This window comes from Macrobrachium nipponense, chromosome 35, assembly GCF_015104395.2.
Source record: "Macrobrachium nipponense isolate FS-2020 chromosome 35, ASM1510439v2, whole genome shotgun sequence".
Lineage (NCBI taxonomy): Eukaryota > Metazoa > Arthropoda > Malacostraca > Decapoda > Palaemonidae > Macrobrachium > Macrobrachium nipponense.
The window spans coordinates 34,535,824-34,555,768 of NC_061096.1; the positions used below are offsets into that span (position 1 = coordinate 34,535,824).

Here is a 19,945-nt window from a genome sequence, read left to right on the forward strand (position 1 = left end):
AAAGCAGTTAGATAAGAGAGCAAACATAAATCCCCATAACCTATTTTCTCTGGTAAGAAACTGATCATTTCGGATTATGGAAGGTAGACGAATAAGTCTTAGGCACGAGAGTACCGAGGAGAGACTACAAAAAACCCCTTTCTGTCTCCGCCGGGTTCTTTTCTCTTCTGTAACCTACACCTTCCCGCAACTCCTTACAATAGCTGACGGGCTACCGACGGAAATGTCGATTATTGGAAAGGGAACATTGTAGTACCCGAGATGTGCCGTAAAGAAGAAGCGTTATTTACTGAATAAACGAACTAACGGAGGCAAAGATGACATAAACAAGTAAATGGGGGTTATCGGGCTTCATGAACTGTACAAGGAGTGAAAAAGAAGACGGAATCGTATTTTGAGTAACTGGAGCATCACTGACCGTTTCTCGGTCTTTCACGGATGGCAGAAGGAACAGCAACTGATCGAAATAGAAGTATCCCTTCCTTTCTTCGTAGCTCGTCCTGGTTAGCCCTTTCCTCAAAATGCCCCCTTTTGAAACAGGTCCTCAGATTTTGCTATCGTTTTTGGGTTTCTCGACCTATAAATATATAAATACGTAAGGCCAGTAGAGTGACTTGCAGTTCGAAGAGTCAAAATCATTAGTTTTAGGAATGATCAAGAATATGAGAATTTTCATCATTTCTAAATACGAGCTTCCTAGGTACTCTGGTCATCATATATTTGAGCTGAAAAGAATTTTGTGCTTATCGGAATTCTTCAGGGGTCATCTATGCAAAGTTTGCTGTGCCCTGACGTTCAAAAACACTAATTCCAAAGAGGGAGAGAGAGAGTTTTTTTTCTTTTTGTAATAATGAAAACTTATTTGGGTTCCTGACCTACTAAGACGTCTGTGGTTGAATCATTTACAAAATTAACTTCACTTTTTCAGAATACAGGATTGCAAGGTTAACTCTTATCTGGCCTGTGTCGAAGTTTCTGGCTATGTAGGTAGTGTGCAACTCGAATAATATCTATGTCCTCAGATACTCTTGTTCTCAAGCTATTGTCCTGAAGTGAACAGTGTGTCGATCTTTCTACTCGTAAGATCAAGGCTCCTAGTTGTTGCATATTTGAGTTTTTACTTGGGTTGGCTTAATTTCCTTCTCTGAAATCGGAATTGCTTTGGATTGTTCAAACCTTTACTAGTTTACAAATAGAGGTCTGAAATTTTCTAAGGCGACAAGTCAGGGGACTATGTTGCTTATTTCTTCTCCTTTTTTTTCTTAAGCCATTGTAGCCTACCCAGTCTAGGCTTAAGTGATGGGGCCTTATCTGCAACAGTTCATTGACTGAGGTCTCATGAGATCTCATGCTGAAGCGCTCCTTGAGGTGAGAGGGTCTCTCATCCAACATTTCTTTCTTTGCAGTATTTTTTTAATCGTTTATTGTTTTACGATTTTCTCTGCAACCATTTGGAGTTTAATTTTAATCCTTTCACCTGCGTCCACTGTTGTGCTGTCAGACATTGGCCATTAATTCTTCTTATTTATCATCGTGGTTCTTGCTACCTTTTCCCCCATAATTCATCAAATAAGAAAAGAAATTGACACCTGCATATTAAACAGACAAACACACACACACACACAAATATATATATATATATATATATATATATATATATATATATATATATATATATATATCGTAGCAGACTTAAATACTGCGGGATGCTGTAGATTCCAGGGAAGTTGTGTGTCTATTTTTGTGATATATATCTATATATGATATATATATATATATATATAATAATTAATTATAATATATTATTATATTAATATTATTCATATATATATTGTATATAATATGTAAAATATATATATATGTTTGTATATATATATAAATATATATATATATATATATAAATATATATATAAATATATATATATATCTGATGAAGTGTTTTACTCTAATACACATTTTACCAAGTACTGGTCACTGACACCTATTAATTATTCACTCCCAACCCATGGCTGCAACCCAAAGCAGTCGGCATGTAACCACGGACCTAATTCATTGCCTATGCAACGAAGGAGTAAGCTCAGATCTACTCGGTTGAGAACCAAACGTACTAGTACTTGCTTTAAGAGGCCAGTGGAGAGAGAGAGAGAGAGAGAGAGAGAGAGAGACGAGGAGAGAGAGAGAGAGATGGGTGGTGGGCTATATCATTTGGAATCGAGCCAAAAAATCTATAGATTGTAAGTTGTTTGTAGAATGAGAGCTGAGATATCGTTGTGAGAGAGATATCGCCACCATTAGACATCGTTTCATGAGCAGCCAAAAATCTGTTCGTATCTTTGTTTTTTAAATTAATATCGATAACGTTGACGAGTATGATCATCACACTTTTGTTGTCTTGTACCATTAATATGGTTTCTATAGAAGATTTGAAAGATGCATTAACAATAGTTTCATACTTTAAATTTTGAAGAATCTCCAGTCGGATTCCGAACAGAGATCATCATATTGTCTTCCAGTGCGTCGTGAGATATGCGCAGCCCGTGATAAAAGGCTTCATGTCTGAGAGTCATATGAGTATGCAGAAATAAATGGGAATATTTAGGTACATGGGCTTTATTTCTTTATGTTTTATTCACCTTGGGATTAAAGTAGTCTTTCCAGGCCTGTGCTACTGCATGTAGGATATTGGCGTGAAAGAAATGAATATTTAGATTTTGGGGGATTCTACAACAGTAATTAGGAAAATATAAGATCTGAAATATCTGACGAGAGAGAGAGAGAGAAGGGGGGGGGGGGGGGGGGGGGGGGGGGGGGGGGGGGGGGGGGGGGGGGTGGGGGGGGGGGAGCTGTGGCGGGCGAAATCGGGAAGCATTGTCATATGAAAGGAAGGCACAGATGTTTTCCATATCTTAATTAACTTCCGTCTTCTGAAATGTACGAGAAAATGTCAGGGTAAAAGAGAAAAAAATGAAATCATACGACAAAAGGCAGAAAATGAATGCATTTTTAAAGAAAGAATAACTGAACGATCTCAGAAAATAACTCATGATCTTTGGGAACAAAGCAATCGACATTTGAACTTTTAGTTAGGATGATTATAACGATAATATTATATTCTTTGAATTCCTCTTCACTAAGTAATAATTCAGCATTCGCTTGAAAATATTAAGGAAATCTACCCGTCTTTAAAAGCTTTGCTCTTACTATCAAACGAATTTCATTATTCAAAAATATTGCATTGAATTTCCTTCTGCAGAGGTTTCATGACCTGCGCTTCACACTTTTGTTTGTCGTAGAATCCAGCCAGGAATGGATCACTAACCTTGTGGTGAGAAGTTTTAGAATTGCTTCTAAGGTTTCAGATTTCACCACAGACGCACCCGAATGGGACACAAAGCGCGCGTGAGAGAGAGAGAGAGAGAGAGAGAGAGAGAGAGAGAGAGAGAGAGTGCAATTTACAGTACACTACAAGATAAATAATAGGATTTTAATTCCACAGTTCAATTCACATTTCAAATGGAAACTGAATAGGCTCTGCACAAAAAAAAAAGAATATAAGGAATGTTGAAAATCCTTTAGTGCTTCAATATATTTGCCGAGTCCATTTTGGTTTCCTTTGAGAGGGAAGTTGAGGTTCAGATGCAGAGTCCTCGGACCCTCATGTAGCCCAGGCTTGAAGATTTCATAATCGGTGAAAACGAAGTTAGGAGAGTTCCAAAGTATGGAAGGCGAAGCAGAGAGACAGTCAGCATCAGACACAGATGCAGACTTAGACAGATGTATTCGTCCCTTTTCCGATTTATATATATATATAGGTTTATAAGGAGATCCAAAGCTATCAACGGTTTCAGCACCGTGACTGGACATGTTTCTGCAAATTGCAAGCTGCTGATTGCAGGCAGAGTCCATGAAATTGGCCATCAGTGCTTGCTAAGCTTTGGCTCTTAATCCTTTGATTGCTGAGGAGACAGAAACTCTCCTTTAAGTACGCAGCCATTTTCCCAGACACTTTTAGCAGTTTTTTATTTATGCATTATGTTTGCCTCTGGAACAGCTGTTAGCTTGTGTAAAACAGACAGATTTATATATAGACGCGCATAGTTATAAGCCCATATATCATCAAAGCCACTGCATAAGCATTATAATATATAATATATGTACAAATTATCATTATTATTCAATAGTTGAAATCAATTCATATGGAACAATCCCATAGGGGCCATACTGTATACATACGCGCACGCAAACACACACACACACACACACATACATATATATATATATATATCTATATATATATATATATATATATATATATATATATATATATATATATATATATATATATATATATATATATATATATATATATATATATATATATATATATATATATATATATATATATATATATATATACAATAGCGCAATGTGAGGTGGCTGTAGCCATGTAAAATGTAAATATACGTATATAGTATATTGTAACAGATTTATTTATTCATATGAACATGAACATGACTAAGTGTATACACATTTATATTCTGTTTATTATTTCTCCTATGTACCAAGATTTTGTTCGCGTGCTTGATCCGACACTGTCAGGTGCGAGTTCTTATCGAAGTAAAATGCTTATTTCAGTTATAAGTGAGGCACCAAAAGATTTCTAATATTTCTGTCATTTGTATATGGAGAATATCCAGTTTCCATATGAAATGTGAACTGAACTGTAGAATTCCAAACTGTTATTTATCTTTCATTATACTGTAAATTGCTGTAGACTTTTCTAAAAAAAGAAAACAAAGGGGGGGGGGGGCTTCTTATGAAAGCAAACTAAAACGAAAAGCGAGAAGTAATCACAGAAGACTTCGACGAAGAGGAAAAAGAAGGAAAAGATAAATGTGGCGGAAAGGGGCGGGGAATGTCTGGGAGGGGCTAGGCATTCCCGGGTCGGGGACGGGGTGGGGACCGGGTAGGATGAGGGCATAACACTGGGAACGGGGCCAAACTTGGCTCCAGTGATATTGGGGCTTTAACCCGGCCTGTGACGTCAGCACTTTCATTAAAGTTCCTTTTCCTAGCGCGCGCTCTCTCTCTCTCTCTCTCTCTCTCTCCCTCAAGAATTTTCCCGTCTTTATGCCTCTCTCACCACATATTTATCGGTATTATGTTTTTGTAACTCGGTGATTTTCTGCTGTGGAAAACTGACATTATTTAATCATAATTTGCGTTCTTCAGTGGTTGCAGATAACCACATTCTTATACTAGCACGTACTTTATGCAAATACATGATTTTATTTGTATGCACTTGATATGTTTTTGCTTTCAACAGAATTTTTGTCGCCTTAACCTTTCATTGCCTTACTGTATATTTCACACACACACACACACACACACACACACACACACACACACACACACACACACACACACACACACATATATATATATATATATATATATATATGTATACAGATGTATATATATTTATTTATATAACTACATATACATATATATGTATAAATATATGTATATGTGTATAAAGTAAGATTTTATTATTTTACGACTACAAATTGCCATTGATAGATGGAAAACATTAAAAATAAAGAAAAATCTGAAAAAATGTCACAACCAATAAATATTTCTCTTCTCTTTTGGTACGGGAATAATATGGCTCGATTTTCATATTTGTAAATGTTTTTGTTGACATTCCCCAATGAACAGACTTTAGTTACTTCGCTGGTATTTAGAAACTAGGGAAAAAAAGGTCCTTCCGGATTATTATCCTTGAATCCTCTGTCGTATAAACTGCCTACAAACGATTTATTACCGGCATATAAGTCGTAGATAAACGAGTATGTTGTAACTGAGGAATGAAAAATGTATGGTGCACCTCGTAAAATGACAGACGGCACATTAATCGTTTGGTAATTTTTATGCTAAAGGTATCAGAAGAGAGAGAGAGAGAGAGAGAGAGAGAGAGAGAGAGAGAGAGAGAGAGAGAGAGAGAGAGAGAGAGACCCCTCCTCAATCATTGATTTCCAGGTCCTTTTTCTGTATGTTTGTTGGTGGAGCAGAACGAACGATATTTTTCACTTTCTCAAAATGAGGTTTTATATATTGTTCTTTTCCCTTCACGGTTGAGTCATCAGTGAATCGGATGTTTTCTTTGACTCTCCAGCAGCAAACTCTCAAAGCTGTTTTCATTGAAAGTTTCTCAAGTAAAACCATTTTCTATCTTGAAAGTTCTTTCTTCGTCAGCGCTGTCAGTTGCCCCCAAAATTCTAAGCCTTCTTTTTTCTTCTCTTGGTTTTTAAATCTTATCTAACAAGGGAAGTTTAGTTATTTCTATAGTATCGTCTTCCACCTTGGCAGTAAGCATTAGCTTGGGCATGCGATTATTTTAATTGAACGTATCTAACACTACTTTTTCACTCCTGTGAAGACCGCATGTCTCGTCTCCTGGGTGTGGTTGTTAGTGTAACTTTTTCGTCAAATCATAATTATAAGTATGCTTAGACTAAATACCGATATCTTAAACTATTGCTGAATTACCAGGAGAATGTGTGAATATATATCTATAAGTATTATTAAGAGATATACATTTTGTTTTAACGGAAATACGAAGAGAGAGCTCTCATAGGAGAGCAAGGTGGGGGTGGGGGGGGGGGGAGTAGAGGAAATTAATATCAAGAGAGAGAGAGAGAGAGAGAGAGAGAGAGAGAGGTGGGTGGGGTGCGAGGAATCACGAGATGTCCATCCGGGAGCTTTAAGTGGCTCTCGTTTGCACCGAGGGGTCAGAGAGATGAGATTCAACTGGTGAAGAGAGAAATAAAAAGGGGAAAACGCAAAGGACGTGATGAAAGAGGAGAAAATAAAAGAAAAAAGGACCCGAGGGACGTCTTATGAGGAATTTCCTTCCCCGTAATTATCCAGAGAATTTTTTGAAGGTGGGATAAAAATAGTTTTCGAAGAAGAGGGAGCGTTAATGTCTTGGCAGGTAATAAAAATGGCAAGAGACAACAAAATTACAACGCGTTCGTCCGAATTTGCATTTCTTTACAGCGCTTGCCGGAAGCTCTTCTCTGGGATTAATGGATATTTGGTTCGATCGTCATGATGAATGATAATAACAATTATAAGAAGCACATTGGAGATGGGTGGTTTAGGACAGCTTGGAATGAATATTCATTTTTGTCGACGAAGATATAAGGAAAGGGTGAGCAGCCAAAAGGAAAGGTATATGGAAACAACAAACAAATGCATCGCCAATACCAACAGCGGACTCTATAAGTAGCTAGAGATGGCAGTTACCAAAGGTTGACTAGGGGAGAGGTCAAGGAGACTGAAGGCATGTTGATTGCAGCACAAGACGCAATGAAATCGACGGCCAAACATGAACATCACCTACGTGTCGCAAATGCGAGCAAAATACGGAGACCATCACATCGTAAGTGAATGTCCAGCATTTGCCTAAAATAAACATAAGGGAAGGCATGATAACAGTCACCAAGTCGCTTCATTGGAAGGACCTGCAAATAAATTAACCTGCCGTGTACAGACAATTGGTACAACCACATACCAGAAAAAAAAGTGCGGGAAAACTAAAAAGTCAGGTTAATCTTGGACTATGATGTGAGGACTGACCATGTGATACAAACTCGAAGACCAAACTGATCATGACAAATAAAAAATCCAAGAAGTGACCATACCATGGGACACAAAAGTGACCTCCAAAGAAAGAAAAAAGTGAGAAAATACGAAGATCCCGAGATGGAAATATGGATCCTATGGTAACCTGAGGTGGAAGTTGTTCTTATCCAGTAAGCACTAGGAGTAATCCTAGAGGACCTCGGGAAGATCCCGCAGAGGATTGGATGCACAAACCTCGCACTGGGCTTGCTCTGTGAAAGTGTGTTACTGACGACAGTGAAAATAATTAAGAACGTGGCAGAATTCAAAGAACACATGGGAGTAGGAGTCAGATCCTTAGGAGGCTGGTTACAGCCCGGATCCATACTCAGGGATGGTAGCCTAACAGAGTCATTGTACAAACTAATTTCACAGCCAACTGAGAAAAAATATCCTGCAACCACATTTTAGCCTAGCACATCAAACACAAAGATAAGGAGTACTACAAACTACAAACGATACTACTTCCTTAAGTGGCATTTTTCCAAATTTCTTTACGATATAATATGGTTTCCCTTGTTTACCCAATACCGATAATGATTGCCATTATCGGTAAAACAGGTGAGACTTTTGTGGGAGATAAAAAAAAAAAAGCTGTCTTCTAACGACATCTTCTAGAAGCGTTTCAGGAAAATTCTCTTATCGTTTATTTCCTCTCTTATGTTGCGCAATTCTCTTACCGGGTTTCAATTAGTTGTTTCCTCATTTTTCTGCCGTTCTTCTATTGATGCTCGATTAATTTTTTTTTTATCTCTTGGTGAGATATTTTGTTTTTGGTCTTCACGTAATTTGGTTTTCCTTTTGCTGAAGCTTTGTCTTTTTGTTTTCCAACTCATTTATTTTAATCCCTTGATATAATTTCTCTCTCATTTTCTATAAGGCTTTGTGGAGGGTTCAGATTAATTCATTCTCTTTTCTTTAAGTGTTTCATATTGTTCATTAACCGTTTTTCTCCTTTGTTTTTACCTTCTCTTAATGAGTTTCAAATATTTCTTTTTCTTTTTATATCTTTGATTGTTTTCAGGTTGACTGTCTGTTGTTCAGTTTTTTTCATACTTTTTCCATTAAAAAATATATATATATGTGTGTGTGTACATATGTATAGATAAAGCTTATGTATAGATAAAGCATATATATATATATATATTATATATATATATATATATATATATATATATATGCATGTATGTATGTATGCATATGTGTCTGCGCGCTTTCGCAAAAAAGTATGCGTATTATCGAAGGAATTAATAAAAAGATTATGACTTTACCAAAAAGACGTCTGAATCAACCTTACGTTATCTTCTCTGGAGTCTAATACGACACTGCATCACAATTCCATTATTCCTCGAGTAACAAAACAACAATTCTTACAACTAGAGTGTCAGACAACAAAGAGTGTCTAATCACGAATGAAAAAAATATCCATTTCGTTTTTTTCACTTTAAGCGCAACAGGGGTCCCAGCTGGAGAGAGAGAGAGAGAGAGAGAGAGAGAGAGAGAGAGAGAGAGAGAGAGAGAGAGTGTGTGTGTTTTACTGGAAGGGGAAACCTGGATGTTAGTGTGCACCTAAGCGGGGATGTAGAGAGTAGATATATAGTATGGTATTTTGTTTCTTGAATGATTTGTTTCTATAAATATGAGTATTAATTCTTGCTTAGAATAACCTAAAAATGTCGTTAACGCTAACATTCCTCATTCCTTTTAAGGCATTATTTGTTTAAAGCCAGGATAATTTTGCAGACATTATTGATATCAATTGTCATTCTGTGACTTCATCGGAGTCACAATAACGGATTGATTCCTACAAGACAGTATTCCACTGATGTTGAAATATGATGTATCCAAAGAAAGCTGATAATAAACCCAGTCCAGTAAAAAGAATATATGTTAGAATCTCAACTTGCCAAAGGAATGTTTACGCTTTCTTCGTGGAAAGGAAATGGAAACAGAAGACAAGAGAGAGAGAGAGAAAGTCAGGAACCGCGGATAAGAGAATGAGATGGCACCTTGATAAGATAAGAAGGGAATGTGATTCATGTTTTTCCATTTGACGTTGCAGAGCGCTAAAGGAACCTTCAGTAAGGATTTGGGTCCGAGGAAATGTCATGTAGGTATTGCGGTGGGGGTGGGTTTTGGCGGGGGGGGGGTGGAGTGGGGGGGGCTGTTGGTTTTGAGCAGACAGGCCATTACGGCGAGGAATAAGAAGTTATTATAATCCATTTTGCTATTTGATTTTAAGTTTCCATTCGCCTTTCCGACGCGTGTAGGTAAAAGTTATATATTTTTTCCTTTTCCGGCTTCGTTGGTTTTATGGCATTTATTACGAATAGAGAAGTAAACGTTTAGTATTTTCCTCTATTTTTTCCTGAGCATTTTCAACGAACAAAAGGTAACAACTTTTGAACCCCATTTTCTTTTCTTTTTCTCAGATTCTATGCATCAAGGACAAGCAACAGAATAAAAGTATATATATATATATATATATATATATATATATATATATATATATATATATATATATATATATATATATAATATTCTTTTGTCCTTTTTTTAGATTTTGTGCGTCTGAGAAAAATCAGAAGAATGGTAAAGAACAATGATAAAGGAAATGGAAGTATCGTGTAGCGCAGTAGTTAATGGACACAGGAAATATAGGTATTATTTTTACGAGCTACAGAGATCGTAGGATTGAAAGCACAGTTTTCTTTCGTTTTCCTGTCTAGTCCTATTATTCATTATCGCAAAAATAAATGTAATTTTAACGAAATTTCCCTTACGAATTATGTGAATGAAATGTCACGTACCGGGCAAATATTTCTAGGAATTAGAATCAACTACTACCATTAACGATAGCCTGTCGACCAGCCCTTACAGGGAATGAATGCGACTTTCACTATTGCTACGGCTTCTTCCGATGCTGCTATTCCACTGCGTCTACGGTCAGTAGTACCTGATAGTCCCTTCCCCGCCCTCGTGAAAGCTTAACAATTTCGACCAAATTCTTGCTCTAGGAAACGGTTTCAGATATTAGAAAAATCGTTTACGGGCTGCTGAAAAGCAAGAGACGGTGCCAGCACAAGGCTGGCTAAATCAACTACTCCGCTATAGTAAGTGAAACTGGGTGAATCTTTAGCGTCGATTTATTGCACACGAAGATTTCTCTCTCTCTCTCTCTCTCTCTCTCTCGCAGTTGTAAAAAAATTGAATGGTTATCTCATGTAGAAAACTTTTGCAAACAAGTTTACTAAGTTTTGTTGAAATTTGATGGCCATGAAGTTAGAAGAGTATTATTATTGAAATATCAGTCAAGTAATCTTCATATGAAGAATAGCAGATGCGGGGAAGGCTAAAGGAGCACAGAAGCAATTCACATGAGGATGTTTTCTCGGCGGGAATAGATTGTTGCTGTATGGGGGAAAGGCTGAAAGAGAGAGAGAGAGAGAGAAAGAGAAAGAGAAATTCCCTTGAGAATGAGCATGTTTGAAAAGTGAGAGAGAGAGAGAGAGAGAGAGAGTATTTGAGCGGAGATGAGAGGCCAAACAAACACGCGCGCATACAAGCTAATATCTTTCCAGGTTCCAGACTCGACACGACGTCATAGGTCTTGACCGGAATCATGCATATTCCTCACAAGTCCTCTTCAAGTGATGTTTCTGAAGGAAAGATGATTCGGGAACAATATGACGGAGTAGCCGAAACTTTGCGAAAGGAGTTCATAGCGCCATTTCATTGTCAAGGCCGGCTAAAAGAAGAGGCTTGAACACCGTGCTTCGTTAAGAAATGGGTGGTACATGAACCTGCACTAAAATCTCAGCTGTGTAAGAGGTCGTAAAGGGGACTGAAAGTCAACAGACTGGCGAATGTAAATAGCCGACAGGTTTTGAAGGAGCCTTTTTGCTCTTTCATCAAGTGGTGCAGGGATTTTGGTGTTTGTTTCTCTAAAAGACGCTTTTCGTTTTTAATTGTCATTCGGTCCCTGTGATCTCCTCTCTCTCAATTGTTTTGCTTCGTTGTCTTATTTTGATGTTCATTCTTCATGTGAGAACAAAATCTCGCCGTCAGACAGTATGAGACTATTATTTTTCCAGTCTGAACTACTTTCGAAAGCCATCTAAGATACTCGGCTCCAATAGAAGTTAACTAACCTTTTTCGGAAAAGTTTAATTTTTTCGGATAATTTTCGTCCTTTTCAAGTTCAGATTCCCACATAAGTCCAAATTATCTTGACTTCAAGTTATTTAAATGACTGCTATTTCAGAATAATTTTGTACTAAAATAAACCGCTTTGGACTGCAAAATATCTCATGTCTCTCCATTTTTATCGAGAACGCGTTGAGTTATTTTCTGTGGCAATGTTGTCTATTATTATTCTGATCAGTGACGTGATATAGTATCTATATATATATATATAAATAAATATATATATATATATATAATATATATATATATATATCATATAATATATATAATATATAATAATATCTATATATATATATATATAGGGCGATTCAGATAAAAGTTATACTTTTTGTTTATGTTTCTTTGAATGCGTTTTCATTAGATGATCTGGAGACAGTTGTGAATCCGAAATCTGAGGAACTGATGTACAACCTACAACCATTTGAAATAATACAGTGCATTGTGAATTTTCGGTAAACTCAAAGGGGTGGCCAAAATTTAGTGAAAATTTCCGTTAGGGGCAATATTTTGAGGGAGGAATGATCATTGCAAGAATTATGTGTTAGTTTACTTCTGTTCTTGAGTATGGACAAGCAATCTCGTGGGAAAGAGGCATGGAGAAATGGTCACCATATGGGGGAAGGGAATTGAATATTCTGGAATAGTTTGAACGTCTCTATAGCACCTATCCTATCATTGTTATTGATATGAAAATATCTGTAACCGTAGGAATTTGACCTATAAGAAGATTATATATATATATATTATATATATATATATATATATATATATATATACATATACATACACACACACACACACACACACACACACACACACACACACACATATATATATATATATATAATATATATATATATATATATATATTATATTTGTTTATAAACAGCTACTCTATATGAAAGAGTTATTGTCTAATGGATAACACGGAAATTCGATTAAAAGGTAATGCTTCGGGAATTCGCTTCGTTTTAGTCAGGCATAATGGAGAAAAACGAGCGATAAGCAATAAATTGCATTGTAAATTCAGTCCTGTATTACAAGAAAACGTGAACAATATTATAAATGGAAAATAAAACTGATTTGTTCGATCGCTAAAAACAACAAAGATGAAAGAATTTCACCAGTATTTTTTGCACAACAGTTTAAATAAAAATACGTCCTTCTGATCATATTTTCGCTTCCTCGTCTTACATAACAAAGTCACGACACAGCAAAGACCAATTCCGTCGTCAAGTGGACGTCACATAAAAGCTATCAAGCAAACGGTAACAGTTTAATGGACATTGTGACGAAACATCAGGCAATTTACTTCCAAAACTGCACGACTTGCATAATACAACAAAGAGCATTTTCTCCTTCAACTTGAGGTCATAACGTTATGATAGGAGAGGGCAGGGGATAGGATTCCCTGCTGTCCGCCGAGCATCGTTAAAGCGAAGCATCTCATGCGATTGTAGATGGCGGAGGCTGCTTCCTGTAAAGGGCGTTGAGCACAAATAAAAGACAACGGACGCACACAATACTGTCGTCCGCCTCACTGCAGCTTTAAAATGACTGTGCTACTGGAGGAGAACCTGTTGTAAATAGGTAATTAAGGGAATATCTGGTGGCATTACGAGAGCATCTACCCCAGGCGTCAGATGGTACTCACTAGTAAACATTGGGGAACAAAACACTGGGAATTTTAAGATTTAAGAATTTTCTCTCTCCTCGCTTATAGCTACACGTCGCTGGTGTTTACTGATTATATATATACATATATATATATATATATATATATATATATATATATATATATATATATATGTGTGTGTGTGTGTGTGTGTGTGTGTGTGTGTGTTGTGTGTGTATGTGTGTGTGTGTGTGTGCATCAATCATAATAAATGAGTGCTCTCCGAAGATGGAATCAGGTACACAAGGAATGAAATGAAATTTAGCTAGGAAGGCAAAGCTTTCATCTGGTTTATCAGGTATTATATTATCAATATACTTAGGCAAGCGATGGATACCTCAGTCTTTCAAGAATTGCGGATTTTATTTTTTTCGTATCACTTATGTAAATTACTTTCAAAACACTTTGATATAATGACAATGGAAACGATGACATTCATACTTGTTTGTTACGCCATCTTGGTTGCTGTGATTGCAAGAGCATGATCCGAGAGAGAGCAAGAGAGGACGGGGGGGGGGGGGGGGGGGGGGGGGGTGGGGGGGGGGGGGGGGGGGGGGGGGGGGGCGGGCGGTTGGCTGGCTGAACTCTTAAATGCATTGTGCACAGTCTTTTCCAGGAACGTTTCCATTTCCATGAGCTGAGTACCCTTATGTACTTAAAATCAGAGAGAGAGATGAACTTAGAATGAAAAAGACTCCTAATTGCATTTCACGTAATATGATTTTCATGGAATTTTGAGATGAAGTTTTTCGGACACTAAACTCTCTCTCTCTCTCTCTCTCTCTCTCTCTCCTCTCTCTCTCCTCTCTCTCTCCTCCTCTCTCTCCTCCACACAAACAAAAAGCTTATTAAATAATTAATTTTAGAATTTTTATGGTTGGGAGTTTTGATGCGTTTTTTGCCAACTAAATCAGCGTAAAAAAATAAAATAAAATAAAAAACAAGAAACAAGAGGTACGATGCTTCTAGGGACACCGGCAAGCTTGCAAACTTATTTACACATCTGCATACTGTATGTATGCCCTTTTCTCTATACACGCGCATACAAAGTCCACACGCACGTGCAAAAACACTCACTCGCACTATCTCCGCACATGCATTGAAAGGAGACCACCCGTACACGAGTTTTCACGCGTTCAGATAGATCAATATACATATTGACGTCTGCTTGCACACACATACATACATCTAAACACATGCTTGTATTCAAACACACACACACACACGTCCAAACAATCACGCGGGCCTTAACTTGTCCCTAACACTCGTTCACGCGCGCTTGCACGCCCATACGTATAGACATACACTCACGCGTAAACAAATGTACACCTTCATTTTGAAACATACACACAGACGCACAAGCGCGCAGACATTCACACATACACAGAAACAAACATTATACACACCAACACAGTCTTCCAAAGTCATACAAACTGGCGGACGTCTAAAATCGCGCACGACACACACGCACCCGTAGCAGAAAAGATTTGGAGGGAGAGGCCTTTTGCCCTAAGGCTGCTGGATTCATGAAAGATAACATGGCTCGAAAGAATAAAAGGTGACATATCCTTTGATTGTAGTAAGGGAAAGTGATTGGGAGACCAGCACTAATTTGACCTCCACATTTTGCCATTGTCTCTTTGCTGTGTGATTAGGCAGCGGCCTTTGAGCGACAGAGAGAGACAATTTGTTTCGCTTTCAGGGGAATCAGCCATCGGCTTAGTATTTCGGTGGGATGGAAGAGAGAGAGAGAGAGAGAAGAGAGAATATTTCTTACTTTCATGGGAATCAGTGCCAGCTTTGTCAGTCAGTGCCAGAGGCGCGCACGAATGAGTTTATATGAAAATTGATACAATAATAAAATAGTTATTATTCAGAGAAAGAGAGGAACCCCTCACTCAGTTCTACGTGTGTACGCTGCACTATAAAGCGCATACCCCGAAAATGGAAATGCAATTAAAATGTTAGCTGTTCTGATAAAAACGACCATTTTCTGAAATCTTTCCGAGTGTTGCCAGTTTGGTTTTGAAAAGAAGTTTATAAATAGGCAGCTAAAAATATAGAAACAGGCGTTCAGTTATAAAATACTTTAAATGTTCACGTAATAATTTCGATGGAAGGACTTAGTGCTCGCGATAATCGGTCACAATGAGACCCAAGAGCCAGCAGGATGAATAGAAGTGATGAGAGGGTTCTTTGCCTTCAGGAGACACGATAATTACTTGTGTCATATCTAATATATTATCCTAATCAAGGGCGCCCTAAGCCCTCTCAGAGCGACGCATGCACAGTCACAGATCATTGCGAAAAGTTGGAAAGTCAGCAATGTGTGATAATTTACTCATACGTCGCATAAGACAATGGTGGATTTAGGCCTTCACATCAGCAAGCCTATGTGGTGTTCCGTCCATTTTCATAATTGAATTTATTCATGAAAATCCTCTTTTCTTTCCCAAAGTTTTACCATTTTCTAACGAAAGTATCGGTTAGTGACCGAAAATACGCCCCGTCCATTTTCTGTATCAGCGAAATGCTCTTAAATATTCCTTCATATCTCGACTTAGCCTTCTTTAACAAAACAAGGAAAATTAGGAAAAGGAACACCAAGAAATCCAGTCCCGGAATATGTCTGAGGTTATGAAGTGGAATGACAGAGTGGGGAAATCAATGCCCCGCCCTCCGTCCAGTCTTAAAGCATTGGGAAACGTGCAGAGATAGATACGCCTTAGAGCCGGGCAGATTCGACCATAAGAATTAACAAGTGGAATCTTTAAGGCTAGAGGGTTGGTTGTTAGGCTTGTGAGAATGTAGCGGAAAAGTATTAGGGATTTTTTAAAGCTTTTGCAAAAGCTCCCTAGTGTCTCATGATGATCGGGCGTAGCATAGCGTGCCTTCAAACTCCATGGCCAACCGAAGCTGGCTCTTTGACAGTCAAACTCATAACAGCCTACGTTGCATGTTGACGTCCACGATTTTGTTTTTAACTGCGGCCCTGTCTAGGAGTAACATGAAGGTATGTGTCGGCACGAAAGAGAAGCGAGAACCGACCGTTTACCTAAATCTCTCCGTTGAACCTTGTTCCAAACATGAGGAATGGTTGGTTCATATGACTGATATTCATAGATGGTGCGCGAATAGAATGATGAAAAGTTGTGGAAAATATATTAGGATTTAAAGAAAGTGTCCAGTGTCTTTACGACTAACATCTGTCACTAACGTACGTAAATTTTTCACTTCACAACAACGAACTGTCTATACAAAAATTGCACAGCAGATATATAGATCATTGTTGATCCTGTTTCCAAAAGTACGTAACTGTTATCAATTTACACTTGACTACCTTTCACGAATAGTATAAATGGTAACCATTCTCATGATAGAGAGAGAGAGAGAGAGAGAGAGAGAGAGAGCTCTTTCAACTCGACTTTATGACCTTCAAAGCATGGGCGTATTCGGAAAAAAAAAGTGACGCAAACTATTTCTCCGGTTCCCAAGTGTATGCATTCAGCCAGAAAACAAAAGATAACTCCTAACCCAACACCACTCTCGAATAAAGAAAATGGAAGGGCAAAATGCAATGACATAAAAGATGCAGGAATACGTAAAGAATGACAATACCTATAAATCTCTAGAGTAGCAAAAAGGATACGAGACCGACCACGCACGCGAAGCCATCGTTGTTTCGACTTTGCTGGCTGTGCAGTTCCATCGCATCTGTCATTAGAGTACAGTCTCATTTCATGTCCTTTCTTCATGTTCTTTCCTCACGCGAGGATTGAAAGGATTGACGGTTTCATTCATTTTTAGGTGGTGTTCTTTTCTCGTTTTTTTTTTTTTTTTTTTACACACGGGGTCATTCTGTTGTGCAGGGGGGGTGCTTTGCAATGCGTAGCCATATTCTTTATCCTGTGTGCACTAATGAAAGTCTGCTAGCAGTAAGCTAACCGTCATCCATACCATGGTTAGCCTCTCTCACTATTGAACCTTATATAATTATACAGAATAAAGAATAAATTGTTCCCGACTTAGGGTGGTATTTATAGTCCTTATGACTAGGACTTTCCTTTTCGATCTTCACTTACATTTATCGTCATTTTTGACGGTATGGGTACACTAATAATGATATACAATTTTTCTGCATTCTAAACCATTCACATTTCTTTGGTCATTCTCTTCCCTGCTGTTTTAACAAAGCGCTGAACCCCATCAGAAGCATACGAAGAAAAAGGTCTAGCAGTTGTCAAATTTCATGAGATCCTGAACATTATAGGAAAATCCATTTGCAAGTCTGAAGAGCTTGGGGACGGGAAAGCTGTGCGTTAGATTGATTGAGAATGACCTCCTGTGTGGGTGGGTTCCCGAATTCAAATGAAATTCTCTCATTTAATTACGCGTTTAAAGTTGCAGTTGAGGGTATGTGAACAGGCCATACTCCCATTCGATACAAAAAGTTAGCAAATGATTTGAATCAGAAATATAAGCTTCAATTTCTGGTTAACATCTGTAGTTAAGGAAATAAAAAAATAAATTCTTAGGTGTGTCTGTTATGCATGTATAGTTTGAAAATGATGTAGGTATAACAAATCTAATTGTTACGCTGAAAACTGTTCAAGAAAATGCAAATGAATTGTACTTCCTTTTAGTAAAAAGACAGATAGGAAGTGATTCAAAAAAGAAGTAAAAAAACGAAAGCTGAAAGACAGCATTCTGGTCTCACCTTTCGCAGTTTAGTCCTATTGATTAATTGATAATAATAAACTTCATATAAGCTCATTGCTCTATACATATATACAAGATGCAGATGCAACAAATGAAAACAGAAAATATTAATAACAAAGGTATCAATAATGGATCTCGTAAATATTAGAGGAATATGCACATAAGAAACGGAATAGAAAAGGGAAGCAAGAAGACTGCGCAAGAAACAGCGCACTCAGCGAGGAGGAATTCTCATGTCCCTGTCATGGAGGCAGGAGCATGTTCGTGAAATAGCACGTAATTAGGGCAGTAAAGAAATGGAAAGATACCTCTGGCTTGATGTATCATGCTCAACTTCTCGCTACGTTCCATATTTGCTTGTTTTTGAGCTCGGTAAACGGACTGGATTAACAAAAAGAAAAGGAAAACATTTAGCTTACACTTTGTTTATTTCATTGTTAGCCCTTCGGGCCACAATTTCACCTACTGCGGCCCACACCAGTCTTCAAAGGTCTGCTGTAATATTAATTTCTTGCCTTACTTAGGAGCAGCAAACCACAGGTTTTGGGACGCGATTCTCAGACGTGGAACGTTCTCGAACAGATATTTGATTAAGAATTTAAAATGTTTACGTTCGCTATAGCCACGTATTGCCACCATTGCCACGAGACATCTTTTGTTGGTTCTGAAGCTGGTGAACTTTGAATAAAGCTAACGAAAGAGCTGCTCAATTGTTTGAGCATTATTGAGGAAGCTTCTTTCTCTGGAGGTCGATACTAATCCGCGCCTTTGATCATTCACCTTGAATTTTTCTCTCTCAAGTATTAATTGGCATAGTGTAAACAAGCATCGTTATTCTTCGAGTATATAAATTCTAGTACCTTTTAATTTGTTTGATGACATCACTCTGTTCCACTTGTGTTTGTCATTGCTATAAATGTTCATGACACAATTTTCTTTGGGTCTGGGCTAAAAATGGGCATTAGAATACTTGGTCTATTGACCTATAGTACTCAAAAAGAATTCAGAGGTCGAAGTTTCCAAAAGTGACAGATATCTGATTCAATAGACGCGCGTGCGCGTATACCCGATGCCCTCAGTGACAGAAAATCAGGGAAACAACTGGACAAGCCTAAAAGCCCTGAAGTTACATCCTAGTTAATTAGCGAAGACTTGAATGGAGATATGTGTCTTTTTTCCAGTTGGACTCATTAATCAGCTCAGGTGATTAACCGGCCAGCGTGGAGCAAGAGTAATGATACTTAATGATCATTAATTAGGATCCGGGATTAAAAAGCTTTCGACTTTTCCGTCCGCTGGGAACATCTTTCTCGATGCTTCGCAAATAACGAGGGGATATTTATGACAAAGTATTGATTTTGTCATTCGAAGCCTATCCTAACCTAACACAAGTTATGGCAGATCCCTTCTGGTAATACTGCTGTTGTGTTTCGTTACCTCGTTACCTGGCCATACTGCTAAGAGAATGGTTTTGTCTGCAGACTACTAACCTTGAGTAAGACAGCATAGCTGATGTATATTGCGATTTCCCTAATTCACCTCTGGGCTCTCTCTATCAATTTCAATCTCACTCCCACACCCAACCCATCCACACCCCACCCGCCTCCAGACGTCATTTTTCGCAACGAAGACGTCGAGACGGACATGACATCCAAAATC

General features: G+C 37.9%; 1 protein-coding gene and 1 long non-coding RNA gene across 4 annotated transcripts in view; one reads left to right on the top strand and one right to left on the bottom strand.

Moving 5' to 3' along the window:
* LOC135208588 (uncharacterized) overlaps positions 1 to 19,945 on the top strand; it is a 123,109-nt gene that overhangs the window by 30,759 nt on the left and 72,405 nt on the right. The gene's annotated exons all lie outside the window — the stretch shown is intronic.
* The window catches only part of LOC135208586 (protein stoned-A-like), a 65,926-nt gene that overhangs the window by 4,713 nt on the left and 41,268 nt on the right, over positions 1 to 19,945 (bottom strand). The window contains exon 1 of one of the 3 annotated variants that reach the window (XM_064240938.1): positions 419 to 438. The exons of the other annotated variants lie outside the window; for them this stretch is intronic. The gene's annotated coding sequence lies outside the window, so the exon portion shown is untranslated. Of the gene's footprint in view, positions 1 to 418; positions 439 to 19,945 lie in introns of those variants that run through there. 3 annotated transcript variants of the gene reach the window in all.